This window comes from Cervus canadensis, chromosome 10 (assembly GCF_019320065.1).
Source record: "Cervus canadensis isolate Bull #8, Minnesota chromosome 10, ASM1932006v1, whole genome shotgun sequence".
Taxonomy (NCBI): domain Eukaryota; kingdom Metazoa; phylum Chordata; class Mammalia; order Artiodactyla; family Cervidae; genus Cervus; species Cervus canadensis.
The window spans coordinates 54,043,376-54,062,740 of record NC_057395.1 but is presented as its reverse complement, the minus strand read 5'-3'; positions in this window follow the sequence as shown (position 1 = coordinate 54,062,740).

Here is a 19,365-nt window from a genome sequence, read left to right as displayed (position 1 = left end):
CATCTATGCTTTTGTTGTCTGCCTGAAATACCACACAATAAAACAATTTTTTTTAAAAAAAGACATACAGCCAGGTGGCAGCTGGTGACCCGGCTCTGGTCCCAACCAGCAACACAGCATCAGTGGGCTGTGCTCTGGTCAAGAATGGCTCCACATCCCAGGGGCAAGCTCAGGAACACATACCTGATTGTAAATGCAGCTCCATGAATCTCTTAGGGTCTTGGTAACATTATCACAAACTTGAGGGCCTAAAACAATAGAAACTTGTTCTCACAGTTCTGGAAACCAAAAGTCCAAAATCAAGGTGTCAGCAGGGCCACACTCTCTGGAGAATGCAGGAAGAATTTCCTGCCTCTTCCAGCTCCTGGTGGTCGCAAGGCATTGTTGGCTTGCAGCAGCATCACCAAATACCCTGATACAGAACTAAGAAGGAAGAGCACAAGACCTACAGACCAAAAAATTGTAAAACATGATTGAGAGAAATTACAGAAAAAATAAATACATGGAGGGATATACGAAGTTCAAGAATTGAAAGACTCGATATTGTAAAAATATCGTTTCTCCCCAGGATAATCTAGATTCCATACAAATGGATTTTAAGATCCCAGACAGGATCCTTTCACAGAAATGGACAAGCTAGGCTTCCATTTCCAATATGTAAACTACTGAACTGACCTCCCATAGATAGCACTATGAACTCTGGACAAAATACAAAATAACCCTTAACCTGGAGCCCCTGTCATGAGCACAGGCAGATGCTGGAGAGGAGTCAACACTCAGGAAAAGAGAATGGCAGGGTGAGCTGCCTGTTTTCACAGCTTCTACTCTAACTGCAGATTGTTGTTGTTGTTGTTCAGTCACTAGGTCATGTCCAACTCTTTGTGACCCCATGGACTGCAGCACGCCAGGCTTCCCTCTTCTGTCCTCTTCTATCTCTTCTATCTCCCGGAATTTGCTCAAATTCATGTCCATTGAGTCAGTGATGCTATCTAACCATCCCATCCTCTGCCGCCCCCTTCACCTTTTGTCTTCAGTCTTTCCCAGCATCAAGGTCTTTTCCAGAAAGTCAGCTCTTCCCATCAGGTGGCCAAAATATTGGAGCTTCAGCCTCAACAGATAAACACCAAGGAAACACCCCCAGGCCTGCTGGCCTGAGAGCCAGGAGATAGAGTTGGGGCAGTGATACCCTGTGGAAAGTATTTGGGGTCATCCCAGAAAGGAAGGAGTGAGAGAAGGGGAGACTCCAATTCTACTTATAATCTGGGCCTAAATCTCCAGGTGACATTGGAACACAGGTATAGGACAGACTCTAAGCATCTTGGCTAAGAATGAAAGAACTGAGATGAGATCTGAGCTGCTGTCCAAGGGAAAGTGTTTGCTGTCAGTCCCACCAAGTCATTTGCTGTGTGCTAACACAAACACAGAAATAATAAAATCAACACTCTGAGTTAGTGTAGGAGAATCTAGTGTCAACACAAAATAACACAATATCCAGGACACAATCTGAAATTACTAAATACAGAAAAAAAATTACTAAATAAAGAGAAGGAGAATATAAGCCATCCTGGAAAAAAAAAATGGCAATTGATCCTTGATATGATCCAAATAACAGAATTAGCAAAATAAAATTTCAAAGTATTATAATCACTCACATAAAGAAAAACATACTTTAACAAGGGAAAAGATTTTTTGAAACTCAACAGCAGACTTGGGACGTCCCTGGTGGTCCAGTGGTTAAGACTCTGAGTTTCCACTGCAGGAGACACAGTCTCAATCCCTGGTCAGGAACTAGAATCCCACATGCCACACAGTGAAGCCAAAACTAAATAAATAAAATAAAAATAAAAATCACAACAGAGGACTGGCAAATATATTTTATAAAGGAAATTCTATAACTGAAAGTTAAAATTTTCTAAACATAAAGTTGGGCTTCCCTGGTGGCTCAGATGATTAAAAATCTGCCTGCAATGTGGGACACCCAGGTTCTATCCCTGGGTTGGGAAGATCCCCTGGAGGAGGGCACGGCAACCCACTCTATTCTTGCCTGGAGGATCCCATGGACAGAAGAGCCTTGCGGGCTACAGTCCATGGGGTCACAGAGAATCAAACACAACTGAAGCACACACACACACAAACATACACTTAACTGAAACCAAACAGAAGAGTAGAATGACAAAGGGAAATAAATCAGTAGACTTGAAGGTATATCAATAGAATTTATTCAATCTGAAAAAGAAGGAGTGGGGAATAAATTAAAAGAGCATAAGGGATCTCTGTAATACTGAATAGTATTGAAATATCAACATCTGTGCAACCAAAATCACAAAAACAGAGGAAAGGATAAGGCAAAAAAGAGTATTTGATGAAATAATTTCCAGAATTTTCTATATTTGGTGAAAGGCATATATTTATATACTTGAAGAATTCCCGAATTCCCCAACTAAGATAGAATCAAAGAAAACCATGCACAAGCAGAGAGCACAGTCAAACAGCTGGCAGCCAGATGTAAAAAGAAAAATCTAATGAGCAGCTACAGGAGAGGGCTTCCTAGGAGATGAGGGTTCGACCCCTGAGTCAGGAAGACCCCCTGAAGAAGGAAATGGCAACCCACTCCAGTATTGTATTCTTGCCTGGGAAATCCCATGGATAGAGGAGTCTGGCAGACTATAGTCCATGGGGTCACAAAAGAGTCAGATACAACTGAGCAACTAAACAACAACAGCTGCAGGAAAACAACACATCTCATGCAGGGAACAGTGAGATGACACTGTTGACTTTTCCCCAAAACTATGGAGACCAGAAGAAAATGGACCAACACCTTCAAGTATTGAAAGAAAGCCCATGAACCCTTTTGTAGAACATCAAACTTTCAAACTGTCCAGAATGAGGGTAAATAAAGATATTTTACCGTACAAGAAAATTAAGAGAATTCATCACTAGTAGACCTGAACTATAAGAAATGCTGAAAGAAATTCTTCAAACTGAAGGAAAGTGATACCAGATAGACACTGGTCAACAGGAAAGAATGACAAGCATCAGAAACAGTAAATACCAGAATAAATATGAAAGAATATTTTTCCTCTTCATTTCTCTAAAGTACATGTCTATTTAAAGCAACATTATAACACTGAATTGTGGGAGGTTTTCCTGCATTTAAATATACTATAGCAAAGTTATAGCAAAAAAATGGACCTATACTAGTGAAAGGTTTCTAAATTTTTTTGTTTTTTTGTTTTTTTTTTTTAGGGTTCTACGTTTTATGTGATGTGGTGCAATGTCAACTCAAAGAAGACTGAAAAGTTAATAATATGTATTGACATACCTAAAGCAACCACTAAAAAGTTTAACTCAGAGTCACAGTTAAAAATCTGATCAATAAATTAGAATGTTGAAAATATTCAGATAATCTAAAAGAAAACAAAAGAGCACCTTTTAGAAAGAACATAAACAGACAATAGACCTAAATCTCACCAACTTCATCATCATATCAAATGGTAAGCATTAAGCACTTCAATTAAAAAGATAGAAAAGGAAGAAAGCCATATGCTATTTTTGAGAGATGTATTTCAGAAAAATATATCATGCTAACAGGTTAACAAGGCTAGAGAGGCTGTATTAACATCAGATAAAATGGACCTCAACACAGTGCTTGTCAGAGATAAAAAGAGACACTGCCCTAATGAAAAATGGTTGGTTAACTCATTAAGAATACAAAAATCATAATTTATGTGCTTCATAGCTTCAAAACATATGAAGCAAAAATTAACAGAATTAAACAAAAAATAGATAATTCAACAATCGTTGGAGGTTTTTTTTTTTTTTGGTTGCACTGAGTCTTCGTTGCTGCAGGGACTTTTTGCTAGTTGCAGTACACTGGCTTCTCACTGCAGTGGCTTCTCTTGTTGGTGAACACAGGCTCTAGGTGCACGGGCTTCAGTAGCTGTGGCTCCCCAGTTCTAAAGCACAGTCTCTGTAGTTTTGGCGCATGGGCTTAGCTGTTGTCCGACATGTGGAATCTCCCCAGAACAGGGATCGAATCCATGTCTCCTGCATTGGCAGGCAGATTCTTTTTCACTGTCCCACCAGGGAAGTCCCCATTGTTGGAGATTATAACAGCCGTTGAATCAATGGGCAAAAATCTCAGGATGGACACAAATGATCTGAACAACACTGAATTGTCTTGTGAAGTGAAAGTAGCTCAGTCATGTCCGACTCTTTGCAACCCCATGGACTATATAGTCCATGGAATTCTCCAGACCAGAATACTAGAGTGGGTAGCCTTTCCCTTCTCCAGGGGATTTTCCCAACCCAGAAATCGAACTGTCTTGACTTGCTATTTACCCAACACTACATCCAACACATTCCTTTCTATTGCACATAGTATACTCAGCAAGGTAAACCAAATGCTGGGCCATAAAACAAATCCCAACAAATTTTAAAAGGTTGAAATCATGCAAGAATATGTTTTCTGTTTATATTGGAATTAAAGTCAATAACAGGGACTTCCCTGGCCCAGTGGTGGCCCAGTGGTTAAGACTCTGCTCTTCCAATGCAGGCAGTGTGGTTTCGATCCCTGGTTGGGATACTAAGATCCCACATGCCTCATGGCATGGCCAAAAAGTAAAAACAATTAAGATAACAGTAAGAATAATAAAATCAATAACAAAATGGTTAAAACTCCAAATATTTGGAAATATCTAACTAACCCATGGGTCAAAAAAATTCACAAGGGAAATCTGAAAATACTTCAAACTGAATTTTACTGAAAATACAGCATATCAAAATGTGTGGGCTGCAAGATAAACAATGTATAACGGGAATTTAGTTTATAATGCTTATTTTAGAAATGCAAATTCCAACTTTTGTTATAATTTTATTTATTTGTTTTTGGCTGTGCTGGTCTTCATTACTGCTTGGACTTTTCTCTAGTTGTGGCGAGCCAGGGCTACTCCCTAGTTGTGGTGTGTGGGCTTCTCATTGCAGTGGCTTCTCTTGTTGGAGAGCGTGGGCTCTAGAGCACAGGCTCAGTAGTTATGGCACACAGGCTTAGTTGCCCCAAGGCATCTGAGATATTCCTGAATCAGAGACTGAACCCATTTGTCCTGCATTGGCAGGCAGATATCTTTACCACTGTGCCACCTGGGAAGCCCTAAAATTTATATGGAAACGTAAAAAGTCAAAGGTAATCTTGAAGAACAACCCTGGAAGGCCTTCACTACCAGATATCATGACTGTGATAGTAATTAAGACAGTGAGGTATGACAAAAAAATAAATAAATAAATAAAAATTAAAAAAAAAAAAAAGACAGTGAGGGGTTGGTGCAAGAATAGGTGAATAGGCCAGATGAATACCAAGACCTCAAAACAGTTCACATGTGTTTAGTCAACCTACTTATGACATACCGGACAATGCCTTGAAGCGGAGAAAGGATGGTCTTTTTCACCACTGGTCCTGGGACCATGGCTCCCCAAAAGGGTGAAAAACAAACCTCACACCATACAGAAAAATCAATTCCAGGTAAATTGAAGAGCTAAATGTGAAAGCTAAAATAATAAAACTTATAGAAGGAAATGGGCTTATAATCTCAGAACATGTAAAGTTTTTGTCCGTTTCTTGGCCGTGGTATGCAGCTTATAGGACCTTAGTTCCCCAAACAGGGATTGAACTTGGGCCACAGCAGTAGAAGCACCAAGTCCTAAACACTGGACTGCCAGGGCATTCATTTTTTTGAAGGTCTTTTTAAAAAATAAGTACAAAAGGTGCTGAACATTATAAAGGAAAAAAAGTTGATACATTGGACTACATTAAGAACTTCTCAACAAAAGACATCAGGAAGGGGCTTTCCTAGTGGTCCAGTGGTTAAGAGTCTGCCTTGCAATGCAAGGAACACTGGTTCGATCCCTGGTCCCAGGAAGATCCCACATGCCTCCAAGCAAGTAAGCCTGTGTGCCACAACCACAGCTGAGGCAGTGTTCTGGAGCCCGTGCTCTGCAACAAGAGAAGCCACCACAGTGAGAAGCCCACACACCGCAACAAAGAGTAACCCCCATTCAGCACAACTAGACGAAGCCCGCTCCCAGCAAAAAAGACCCAGTGCAACCCAAAATAACTAACTAAATAAATTATTAAAAAGACACCATTAAAGGAATGGAAAGGCAGCCCACAGAGTGGGAGAAGTTACACGCAATATAGAGAAATGGGCATAGGACTTCTGATGTATAAAAAGACTCGTTCGAATATAAAAAGTGGCCAGCTTCATCGATCACCAGGGAAATGCAAACCAAACCCACTGTAGACCTGCCAGAAAGACCGTACTCAAAAGGACCACACCATCTAGCTGTTGAGGAGGAGTATCTGCAAGTGACAGTAGGAATTGGTTCAACCACCTTGTAAATTGTTTGGCAATTTCTGCTTAAGCAGTGCAGGCATTCAGCCTGGGGCCCAGCAAGTCTCCGCCTGCACCCCATAGATGAAAGTCCTGTGTGCCCCGTGGAAGAACCAGAACGGTCTGAGCAGCACTGTTTGGACTCACCCCAAACTGGAATCAACCCAAATTTCCATCACCAGTGAAATGGATAAACAAATGGCAGTCCACTCATTCAATGGCATTACATGGCGTGTTTGGTTTGAGAGAATGTGTTGATGTGTGGAGTTTTTTTGTAAATGTCACACTTGAGTGAAAGTCAATGAGGAAATGTATCAGGCTTTGCATACTCAGCTTTCCAAGCTGGAAAGACTTAAACATACCCCTCATTCTCTAAGAGACAGAAACCAGAGCCCAGCAACGGCAAGCGACTTGCCTAAGGCCACCAGGAAATGGAGACATAGAAGGAAACACAAAGTTCCTAAATCCTTTGTCAGTACTGTCCCCAACACAGCAATTTGCTTGCATCAAATCCCTTTCTTTCTGCCCATTTCTGGTAAACTCTTGCATTGTTTCCACCTCCTGGCTACTGTGAATAACGCTGCTATGAAGACAGGTGTGCAAATACCTCTTCAAGCCCCTGCTTTCAGTTCTTTTGGATAAATTACCCAGAAGTGACCTCATCAACATTCTCTAGTTATTTTATACTTGTAGGTTTTACTACCCCAACTAACCTGAAGGTCCTAGAAGTCAAGGATCAATCATTCAGTGAGGTGTTGGTGAGTGTTGGCTCAGCGGTAAAGAACCCGCCTGCCAATGCAGGAGATACAGGTTCGATCCCTGGGTCGGGAAGATCCACTGGAGAAGGGAATGGCTACTCACTCTAGTATTCTTGCCTGGAAAATGTCATGGACAGAGGAGCCTGGCGGGCTAGAGTCCATGGAGTCACAAAGAGTCGGACATGACTGAGTGAGCACACAGGAGCATGAGTGTTTAATAACCATCTTCCTAAAAGGGAACCCCTAATTTGTGGTGATTACCCAGCAACTGTAGTGTACTGACCAAGAAGGTGCCTGATGCTGGAAGTTTGGCCCTGCTTGACAGTGTCCTGAGCAGAGGGACCCCGAGTTGCCACCCCTGCCCTACATGGCCAGGTAGTACTCCCCTCACTCCTGAAGAATTGAAGCCAAAGACAACTCAGACAGGGGCAGGAGCCCAGCGAGGTGGAGGGGGTGGATTGAGTGAAATTCCTTCCACTGAAGAAGGTTCCCAGGCTTGGAGGTGCTAATGATGCCCTACTCCTTAGGTTGGATGGTGGGGACATGGGCACTCACTTTCTTCTTGTTAGTTAAAAGATACATTCTGATATGTGCTAAGTCACTTCAGTCGTGTCCAACTCTTTGCGACCCTACGGACCATAGCCCTCCAGGATCCTCTGTCCATGGGGATTCTTCAAGCAATAATACTAGAGTGAGTTGCCATGCCCTCCTCCAGGGGATCTTCCCAACCCAAGGATCAAACCCACTCTCTTAAGTCTCTTACATTGGCAGGCGGGTTCTTCACCACTAGGGCCACCTGGGAAGCCCTGCATTGTGATGTATATACTCTTTTATATGCATGAGACACTTAGCATTTAAAAGGTAAAACAAACACCCACACAGACTCACATGGTGCATGCACCTGCACAGGTGTGCATTCAGATGCATCCAGCCTCTCTCTGGGAGGGTGTGTCCACAGGTTTTGGGTGGGATGCAGCCGCCTACATTCTGAAAAAATCATTGGAATTATGGTCTTTCCCACTGAGGTTAAGACCCATTGCTCTCATACAAAAGAAGCCTGGGATGCCTGTCATTTCCCCCCAGATTCCCTAAAACGGGGAATAAGCGAAATGAGTCACCGGCTCCTTTCTGGGGAGAACAAAAGGGAGTCCCACGTGCAGAATGAGGTTAGTGGTCAAGAACAAGCCAGTGAATCGCATCTTTGAGAGAGGCTCACACATTAAAGCCTTTCCCAAATTCATGCCAACATGCATTTATTTGGGCTTCCCTGGTGGCTCAGCCGGTAAAGAATCCGCCTGCAATGCAGGAGACCTGAGTTCAATCCCTGAGTCAGGAAGATCTCCTGGAGAAGGAAATGGCAACCCACTCCAGTATTCATGCCTGGGAAATCCCATGGTCAGAGGAGTCTGGCGGGCTACAGTCCATGGGGTCACAAAGAATCAGACACAACTTAGCCACTAAAAGATGACGATGCATTTATTTTGCTAGTCATATTGTTTTTTTATCAAAATGGACTGTGTCATTCAGAAACCATTTGCAAAATGAATGTCCTGCCCCAAGAACCCACATGCTGTTTTTTTTAAAGCTTATAAAGCAAAAACATAGCCTAACTCTTGAGTGCAAAAGGGCGAATCTTTTCATTAGGAGCCTGATGCCCCATGGGCTCTCCCTGATGAACCTGAGAGCATGAGAAAGAATCAAAGTAGGAACGTAAACCTAAAAGACATGACCTGGAGACCAGGAGAGAAGGCCTGCCCCCAACTCTGGACACAGCTGACCAGGTCCAAGTGGGCTTGATCCATCCGCCAGAAGCCACAGAGGGCTGTTTTTCACCAGTTTCCAGCTGCTGGGCTGCCCCCTCCCCAGGGCTGTCTGCGAAAAGACTGGAAAGATGACGGGGAGCTCAAGGTTGCTTCCCTTCTCCTCTGTGCTTTTTCTGGAGTTTCCACATTTTCTCGAATGGATGTGTTGTTCTGCTATCATTAAAAAGAGAGCGAAGCAAAAAAAAAAAGGAGAGAGAAACAAAAGAGAAGCATCGCTTGATTTTTCATCATTTAACCTGTGCTTGAAGAAAAAGACACACACTTTTAAAAAAATGCACAACTCAGTGACTTCTCGAACTGACACGCCCACATCACCAGCAGCAAATCAAGGAGCAGAACGGTGCCCACCATTCCAGAGACCCCCCTCCCAGGCTCCCCTCCCCCAGGTGACCACCACCTGAGTTCTCATAGCATGCACTCCTGCAGCCAGGTTGGGGACCTGAGGCCAGTGGAATTACACAGACTTCTCTTCTTTCTTTTCCCAATGTTTTATTTTGTGTGTAAAGGTTAATATTTTTTTTATTGTAGTAAAATTCACATAACATAAAACTCACCATTTCAACTTTGTTACAGTGTAAAATTTAGTGGCATTCCGTGCATTCACAGTGTTGTACAACCATCACCCTTACCCAGTTCCAGAATATTTTCTTCACCCCAAAGGAAAACTGTAAGCAGTCAGTTCCATCTCCTATTTCCTCAGCCTCTGGCAACCACTAATCCAGATTCTCTCCCTATGAATTTACCTATTCTAGACATCTCACATAAATGGGATCATACAATACATGTCTTCCTTTGTGTCTGTCTTCCTTCACTCAGCATCTTTTATTGTATTTATTAATTTTTAGGCTGTGCCATGCAGCATGCAAGATCCTAGTTTCCCAACCAGCTATCTATCGTACCTGTGCCCCCTGCAGTGGAAACACAGAGCCTTAACCAGTGGACCACTGGGGAACTCTCTCCCCAAATTGATTTTTATTTGCATTGCCCTGATACCACTTGTATATCTGATGCAATACAATCCTTATCAAACTCACGGTGACTTCTTTTCAGAAATCGACAAAGGAATCCTTAAATTCATATGGAAATTCAAGAGACCCAGAATAGCCAAAACAATCTTGGAAAAGAAGAACAAAGTCGAAGGACTCACACTTCCTAATTTCAAATGTATTACAAAACCACAGTAATCAAGACAGAGCAGAACTAGGGTATGGAGAGATAGAGACCAATGGAGCAGAAAAGAGAGCCCAGAAATAAGCCCTCACATGAACGATCTAATGATTTTTGAGAAGGGTGCCATGACAATTCACTGAGGAGAGGACAGTCTTTTTAACAAATGTGCTGGTAAAACTGCATACCATCTGCAATGCAAAGGAATAAACCCCTCTCTCACCCTAGACACAAAAATGAACTAAAAATCGATCAAAGACCTAAAAAAAAAGTGAAAGTGTTAGTTGCTCGGTCAAGTCCGACTCTCTGTGACCCCATGGATTGTAACCCACCAGGCTCCTCTGTCCATGGGATTCTCCAGGCAAGAATACAGGAGTGGGTAGCCATTCCCTTCTCCAGGGGAATCTTCCAGACCCAGGGATCAAACCCAAGTCTCCTGCATTGCAAACAGATTCTTTACTATCTGAGCCACCTAAATGTGAAGGCAAAAACTGTAAAACTCTTAGAGCGAAGTACACATATAGACCTTGGGTTAGGTGATTTTTATATATATATATATATATATATGTATATGTATATATATGTATATGTATATATATGACAGCAAAAGCACATACAATACATATACATATATACATATGTACATACATATACATATATACATACAATACATATACATATATATGTATACATATATATGTATATGACAGCAAAAGCACATACAATAACAACAAAAAAAGATAAATTTGACATCATCAAATTTTTAAACTTTTGTGCTTCAAAAGACATCAAGAAAATGGAAAAAAAATGACAGAAAAAGTTTAAATCACACTTAGAGGAGAATTGTATCTAGAATATATAAAGAACTATCACAACTCAATCATAAAAAGACAAATAACCCAATTTTAAAACAAGCAAAGGATGTGAATAGACATTTCTCCAAAGGAGATATACAAAAGACCGATAAGAACATGAAAAGATGCTAAACATCTGGGTGGGGCTGCATTTCACAGAAAAGAGCCAGGACCATGCCAGTCTCCCAAAGGGAATATGGCACTCTTGACAAGCCAGCCCAAAGTGACAAGGTTGAGGGCTTTCCCGGGAAGGGATGGATTCTTGACACCCTCTTTGTGCAGGTGCAGAGATGTGCTGCTCACAGCCCTCTGGGAAAGGACCACAGCCCAGCTGCAAGGAGCAGGGTGACCCTAGAACCTCCAGCCATTAGCTGCAAACCCAGGTCACTCTCTGATCGGGTGATCCCAGGCCCTGCCAGCTATTTCTGCTCAGTGTAGGACTCCGACAATGGGCCAGTGCTCCTGAGCCACCCCCCTGGGCTGACACATCACCATTGGTGGTCCCTCCTGCTCAGCCCTGTCACCTCCCTTTTCCCCTCTGCAGGTATTTCTTTCCAAGAAACCTTTGCACTCCCAACTCCACTTCACTGTCTGCTTCCTGGAGAAGTTGGGACTGGGACTAGAGCTGTTCAGGAAAGAAGGCAGCAGGGTGGACTTGTGGATGGGACCACTCACTGTCAGGGCAATGAGAAGAACCCTATCCCTGGCCAGGGGCCCAGCTGTGAACACTTTCCCCAGGGATGGTTTGGGGAAGGGGCTGGGAAAGAGGCTGGTGGAGGGATCTCCACTGGCTCATCTGGAGGAGGGAGGAGATAATGGAACCTTCCTTAACTAAGTTGCTGACTTAGAGACATTGACATTAAGGTGCTAATGACAGGCTGGGGGCAGTTAAATAATTGGGAACAGGGTGTGAGGGCCAGCAATCTCATTAGCAACTTCAAAGCAATTCCCATCTCAGGTCCAAGAGCAGAAAACACTCAAGTTCAAATATGGTGGCCAGAGAGGCTATACTTCAGATGGTTGAGTGCTCAGCTGAGGCAAGACTGTTCTGCCTACATCAGGACCCTGGTTGGGACCCCAGGCACCCCCAAGGGGTGGGGACCTGAATGTGTGCATGCAGAATTTGACTCCACAGAGGCCTTCTGCCACGTGAGCCTGCAGACACGGCCCACTCCCCAGCAGTGATGTGGAACTCTCCCCGACAAGACAGCAGATGCCTGTCCCACATGCGTTCTGGGCCTCCAGGCCTGTAACGAGAAGTAAGTCACAAATGTAGCTGGGACGATACTGGAGAAAAGGGACTTCAAGGTTTGGCTGACATATATTGTGAAGTCTGCAGGGTAGGGAGTGAATTCTGAGGGTGTCCCTGGCACCATGGTGCTCCCCATATGACCATTACCATGAATGGACAGAGGAGCGCCCCCAACCTGAGGAGGAACAGAAACTGGGGCTCAGATCCTCTGGAATGAGGGTGAGGGTCACTCCCTGACGAAGACCCCTAAGATCTGCAGAGGTGACAATGAGGAGGGTGTGGACTGGAGAGTGGAGAGTGGAGACCAGAGGGGCTGAGCACCAGCTGAGGCCCCGAGACCCGCGAGGGCACATCCACCTCCCTCTCTCATCTAAGTATCCCCAGGAAGAGAGGCTGGAGAACCCCTGGAGAGCCCCCACGTGCCAGGGAGTGAACCTGTTCGCCCAAGGGTGTGGACTGTGGTCACACAGATCTCTCTTCCCAAAGAGACGCACTGCCCCATATAGGAGCGGGGCTGGCTGATTGCCCACAGCCATTAGAGGCTTAGGGTCTGCCTCAGATTTCACGGAGATGGTGCCCTTCTCAGGGTGGCCGCAGTCAGCCCCCGAGCGAGGCTGTGTTCCTAGGGCCTGGTCACTTCTGCCCACATGGGACTCCTCACTTGGACTCCAGAGTTCTGTTCAGCAGGGAGACTTTGTCAAGTCCCAGCCTATGCCAATTTCCTCCATTTCTCCCCTCAGAGGTGTTACCACCCCACCCCCCAGCCATACCCTTTGAACCCTCACAAATCTCAGCATCTGCTTCCCGGAGACCCTCTCACCTGGTCATTATGTGATGACAGGCAGGATGACCGGGGAGGGTTGGTTTATTCATTCAGCAAATGTTTGGGGTTTGCATCTGGCTCAGCAAGAATCTGTCTGCAATGCAGGAGACTCAGATTCGATCCCTGGGTCAGGAAGATCCCCTGGAGAAGGAAATGGAAACCCAGTCCAGTATTCTTGCCTGGACAATCCCATGGACAGAGGAGCCTGGTGGGTTACAATCCATGGGGTCACAAAGAGTTGGACAGGACTGAGCAACTAACACATAGCTAGAACGGTAGGTACATTCCATAACTGCCCTCATCCTTGCTCTCCCGTCTATAAAATGGGATAATTGTAGAGCACTCCACCCCCCAACCCCCCACCAACCCAGAGCACTGCTTCTAACATCAAACGTGTAGATGGAAACTGCTTGGTACACTGGCCAGCACACACTCAGCAACTGTGAACTTCAGCTGCTGTCCTTTTTTCTGAGCACTCCTTCAAAGTGTTTGCTCCATGGACCTTATTTTTCTCTGCAGAAATCAGAATGCACAGTCAGCATCCTGCAAGCATACCTTGTTTAATTATGCTTTGCTTTATTGCACTTCACAGATACTGCATTTTTCACCAACTGAAGTTTTGTGGAAACCCTGCATCTAGCAAGTCTATCAGCACACATTTTTCCAACAGCATTATTTTAAAATTAAGGTATATACATTATCCTTTAGACATTATGCTATTGCACACTTCATAGACTATAGTGTAAACATAACTTTTAAAATATTTATTTGGCTACACCAGGTCTTAGTTGTGGCATGTGGGATCTAGTTCCCTGACTAGGGATCAAACCTAGATCCCCTGCACTGGGAGCATGGAGTCTTAGCTGCTAGACTACTAGGTGTTGTTATTCAGTCACTGAGTCATGTCCAACTCTTTGTGACCCCATGGACTGCAGCACGCCAGGCTTCTCTGTCCTTTGTTTTCTCCTGGTGTTATGAGTTGCCTCTTTGCATCAGGTGGCCAAAGTTTTGGAGCTTCAGCATCAGTCCTGAAAAGCCCCTAAACATAAGTTTTAGGAAACCAAAAAAAATTCATGACCCTAAACATACGTTTTAGGAAACCAAAAAAAATTCACGACTCCCTGTATTCTGACGTCCACTCTATTGCAGTGGCATGGCAGGGAACCCACAATACCTCTGCGGTGCTTGTATCCAAGGTCAGGATGATGACCCACAGGCCTGAAGACCTGGAGCTGTAAGGTCTGGGGACTTTGGGCCGAAGGCCTATGACTCGTGCGCTAGCTGACTGACTGGGATGAAAGGCAGGCTGCATACACAGCAACCCCAGGGCAGCTCTCCCAGAAGCAGGCTGTCAGTCCCCTCCCAAGGCCTGTCCTAAAAGAAACCTCTATCTATCCTGCCCAGCTGAGCACAAATCTGCCCCTTCGGCGACTGCTGACAGAGGGGTGGACACTCAGTGCTGGGGCGCTCATCTGAGCAGGGAACTGCCTTTCATCCCCAAATGGAAGGAATAGTCCTGCAGAGACACGGACACCCTGTCCCCAGATAGCATCAGACAAGGACCGGCTGCCCTCACACGTTGCTGTGGGAACAGAAAGATGTGCAGCCACTTTGGAAAACCGTCTGGTGGTTTCTCACAATGTTAAACATAGACTCACCATATGAGCAGGCAATTCTACTGAGGTATATACCGCGGGAAATGAAAACATATGTCCACACAAAGCCCTGTACACAGTGTTTATAGCAGCATTATTCACAGTAGCTCAAAGGTGGACACAACCCAAATATCCATCAACTGATGAACACATAAGCACTGTCCTACAACAGAATGTTATTCAGTTACAGAAAGAAATAAGTACTTATACACACTGCAACCTGGATGAGCCTTGAACACACTTATAAACGTTTGCATAGTGAAAACAACCAGTCACAGAAACCTACACAGGGTACGATTCCATGGATGGGAAATGTCCAGAACAGGCAAATCCACATTGGTTGCCTGCCCCTTTGGGGGGACAGTGCAGTGGGGAGTGAGTCCTAATGGCTACAGAGTTTGGGGGCGCTGTGTTGACCTTTCTTTTTTCCCTTTGACTGCACCTCACAGCATGCGGGGTTCCCCAACCAGAGATCGAACCCCTGCCCCTGCAGTGGAAGATCGGCATCCTAACCACTGGATCACCAGGGAAACCCCGGTTTGGAGGGTTGGAATGTTCTGGAATTATACAGTGGTGATGGCTGCATCACTCTGTGACTATACTAAACATCTCTGAATTGAATGCCTTAAATGGGTTAATATTATGGTGTGTAAATAATACCTCAAAAATGTTGCTAAACAAAGAAATGAATAAACAGACGTGAGTTCGGTATAGCCCAGTGTGGAGAGAAACCAGATTCTGGACCGCTGGCCCTGAGGTTCCAGGGAGCATGGTGAACACTATTTGTGAAAACACTTTCCCGAACCCAGGGAGACTCCCAAGGCAAACATTTCTCATGCTTGCTCCTTGGGAAAGACAAATATACACTTGTGGACGTCTGCGGTGGCTTGTGTGAGCAACTCCAGCCATGGGGGTGTGTTTTTTGGCGCTGCCCACCCCCACCCACCCCATCCAGCTGCTGAAACCTCCTGGAAAACCCAGAAGCAGCTCTGGGCGGAGGCATCTTCCTGGAGGAGAGCCCCCTCCTCAGCCCGGCCCACAGGCTGCCCCTCCCACCATACACGTGCCCGCCTGGCTCGTGTGCAGTTCAATGAGTGTCTGCCTCGGGGCCCAGGCTCTCCACGAACCTGGCTCCTTGCCGCCAACCCTTGGTGTTCAGGGAGCTTCCGGCAGTCACAGAAGAGAAGGTGTGTAGTGTTAACAAACTGGACCTTCACGAGCCAAAGCACCCATGGGCCCGGCAGGATGCTCCCTATCCACATTCCAGCCTCTCACTGGGTGAGGGTGTCAGCATGCAGCCAAGAAGCCCTCGGCTTGGCTCCCAAGCACTGCAGTGACCACAGGCTTCGGGGGCTGGACCGTCTCTGCACGTGTGCTCAGTTTCTCTGTCTAGTCTGACTCTTGGCAAACCCCATGGACTCTAGCCTGTCAGGCGCCTCTGTCCGTGGGATTCTCCAGGCAAGATTACTGGAGTAGATTGTCATTCCCTTGTCCAGGGGATCTTCCAGCCCAGGGATGGAACCCCACCCCCATCTTCTGCATTGGCAGGTGGATTCTTTACCCCTGAGCCACCTGGGAAGCCCTCTACTGCTTATTTACACGACTTCATTCCTGGAGCTGCGATTGTGTCAGGTCTGTGTTCGTGTATCATCAGCAGGTGCAAAGACAAGCAGGCGTCCAGCCTTGGAGCTGACGGGGTGTTCACATTCTAGGACGCTCCCGGGAAGTCTCTGGGTTACTGTGGCAACGTCCTGGGACGCATCCTGCACTCTCTGCATGGGGTCAAGAGAAGAAGGTATGCCCCCCAGCCAAGCTTCAGCTCAGGACAGCCTGCCCTGGGCACAGACACAGTGGGGGTTCCTTGAGTGAGGAGTGGGCATCTGATCTCTCCCCTGGGGGCTGAACAAGGAATGCCAGGAGGCAGGGTGTATGGTCAGAAGCCGGAGGCTCAGATCGGAATCCCAGCCCGGCTACTCACTAGCCGTATGACCCTGGATGAGCATTTAGCTCAGGCTGGGTTCATCATCATTAGCCCCCCCCGCCCCCGGCTGGGGGGCCCCAACCTGATCTCCAACATCCTGGTTGCATCGTGCAGTGCAGGCCTGTGACTCCATACAGGGGATCAGAGCGTGGGTTCTTTGAGTCTCTTTCCCTCACGGCCCCGTCTATACGACCATGGTCTGCTTATGTGTGGTGCCCAGACTGACCCAATGTCCTGCCAGCAGTCATGGTTCATGGGGGTCTCCAGCTCTGCTGTGAGATTGCTCCACAGCATCTGCTGCTCGACAGACACATGCATCACCACTGGGCCCTTAGAGCGACCTTCTACTGATAAATAAAAACACTTGTCATGTGCTCAGGGGAACACAGGGGACTCTCCCTATAGCCTCCTGCCCCACTGCCCACATCCCTTTTCTGAGCTCCCCTTGGGAACCACCAGGAGGCCAGGGCTGGGTGGCTGGCATGGAGCGCTGGCAGGCCCCCTGTGAGCTGAGCTGGATAAACAGCGATGGTGCATGTGCCTGGTGCCAAACCCAGAGCCTGGCATGGAGGTTCTTAGGGGGTGGGGACAGGTCACCTGAACCGTGGGCCTGCCCATCACCGTGGCTGGCGGCTCACTACCCCAGAAGAATGTGGGCAGGAGATGCCCAGGGCACACAGCAGGGGGTGAGGTGGGAGGCACCAGGAATGGTGTCCCAGGGCTCTGCTTCTGGGCAATTTCCTTCTCCTCTCTGAAACCTGTCTTCCTCCCACCCTGCTCTCAGGAGTCAAACGTTCACCACTGACTTCTCCGGCCTGGACACTTCTTCCTTGAGGTTGTGAGGGAGCCCAGGTGTATGGAAGGGGTGTGGGGGCCTTGTGGGATGGGTAGGGTGGGCCCAGCTGCTGATGTGGGGGACCCCGGGGACCTCAACCTCCTTCCACCCTCCCTGTATGCATGGTGGGCCCTGGTCCCTAACGACCCTTCTTATCACCCTTCTCAGGGAGGCTCTGAGCATGCGAGCAGATGGGGGTGACCCAGGATGAGGTGTTACGAGAGTCCCTGCTGCTTGCTGGCCTGGTGCTCACACTTTCCATCCTCAGAACATGAGCCACAACCTGGTCCCCACTTTTCTCTAGAATGCTGGAGTAGGAGAGGTTAGGACAACACAGCCAGTTCTGTGTGACCGGCCCTGGGTGGTGAGGGTGGCTAAGGGGTCCCAGGATGTGCCCCCTAAGTTGTTCCTGGGCTCTTTTATTTTTTTTTTCAAGTTTGTTGTCTTTTTTTTTTCTTTTGAGATTTATTTTTGGTTGCACTGAGTTTTCATTGCTTTGTGCGCGCTTTAGTTGCAGTGCGTGAGGGCTTCTCTTATGACAGAGAAGAGGCTCCAGGCACGCAGGCTTCAGCAGCTGTGCCACACGGGCTTAGATGCTCTGAGGCATGTTGAATCCTCTCAGACCAGGAATCGAATCCATATCCCCTGCACTGGCAGGCGGACTCCCAACCACTGGGCCACCAGGGAAGCCCCCTGATACTCAGGGACCAAGTATCTGGTTCTGCCAGGGTCCCATCAACTCTGCTCACTGTCCCACCCAGCTGGACCTGGAAAGGCAGGCCAAGGCTGCTTAGCTAGGTCTGTTTCTTAACACACTTATTTGACTGCACTGGGTCTTAGTTGCAGCATGAGGGATCTTCAACCTTCACTGAGTTATGTGAACTCTAAGTTGCAGCTTGTGGAATATAATTCATTGACCAGGAATTGAACCTCTGCCTCCTGCATTGGGAGCACAGCATCTTAGCCACTGAACCACAAGAGAAGTCCCCAAATACACTTCTGTTTACTCCCCACAGCATGCCTCATCACCAGGAGGCTCAGCTGGGTAGATGGTGGGCTGCAAGAGGAGGAGAGGAGATGAGGAAGGGGCGAGGGGGAGGGAAGGAGAAGGAGATGGAAGAGGAAGGAAGGGATGAAGGAGAAGGGAAAGGAAGGCAGGGGGGTTTCCAAAGATGCATGAACCTCAACCCACTGGAGCTCTGGGAGCCTCCAGGGAAAACAGCCCTGCAAGCCCTGGGGCAGGGAATGCACTTCCAGTGGATTCACAGAGATGAGAACTTGGGGAGGATGCCTGGCTGTGCAGGATCAACCCTGCTCCTCTTGTCTTTACTCCCAGACCACTGAAGCCCTGAGCACACCTGTCCGGGGCCTCCCAACCCCTGGAAGACTGCCTGGAAGACTCCCAAAGCCAGCCCCCTGCCCCTGACCCAGCCCACCCGTAACTCCTCAGCTCCCTCCTGGCTCCTCACTCTCTATGGGCAATGTCTCCCTCCCAGAGGGTGGACATCTACCCCTCCCATGTGTGCATCAGGTCCTGGAGGAGAGGAGGGGACAGGCGAGGTCCTGCCTTGCTGGCATGTTCCCAGTTTCAGACCATAGGCTCGATTCCTGCTTTATCTGTGACCACCTATCTATTACTAACAACTCACCTGTTCTGTTTTGCTGCTACTAAGCCATGTGCATGCATGCTAAGTCGCTTCAGTCCTATCTGACTCTTTGTGACTCCATGGACTGTTGCCCTCCAGGCTTCTCTCTCCATGGGATTCTCCAGGCAAGAATACTGGAGTGGGTTGCCATGACCTCCTCAGGGGAATCATCCCAACCAGGGATT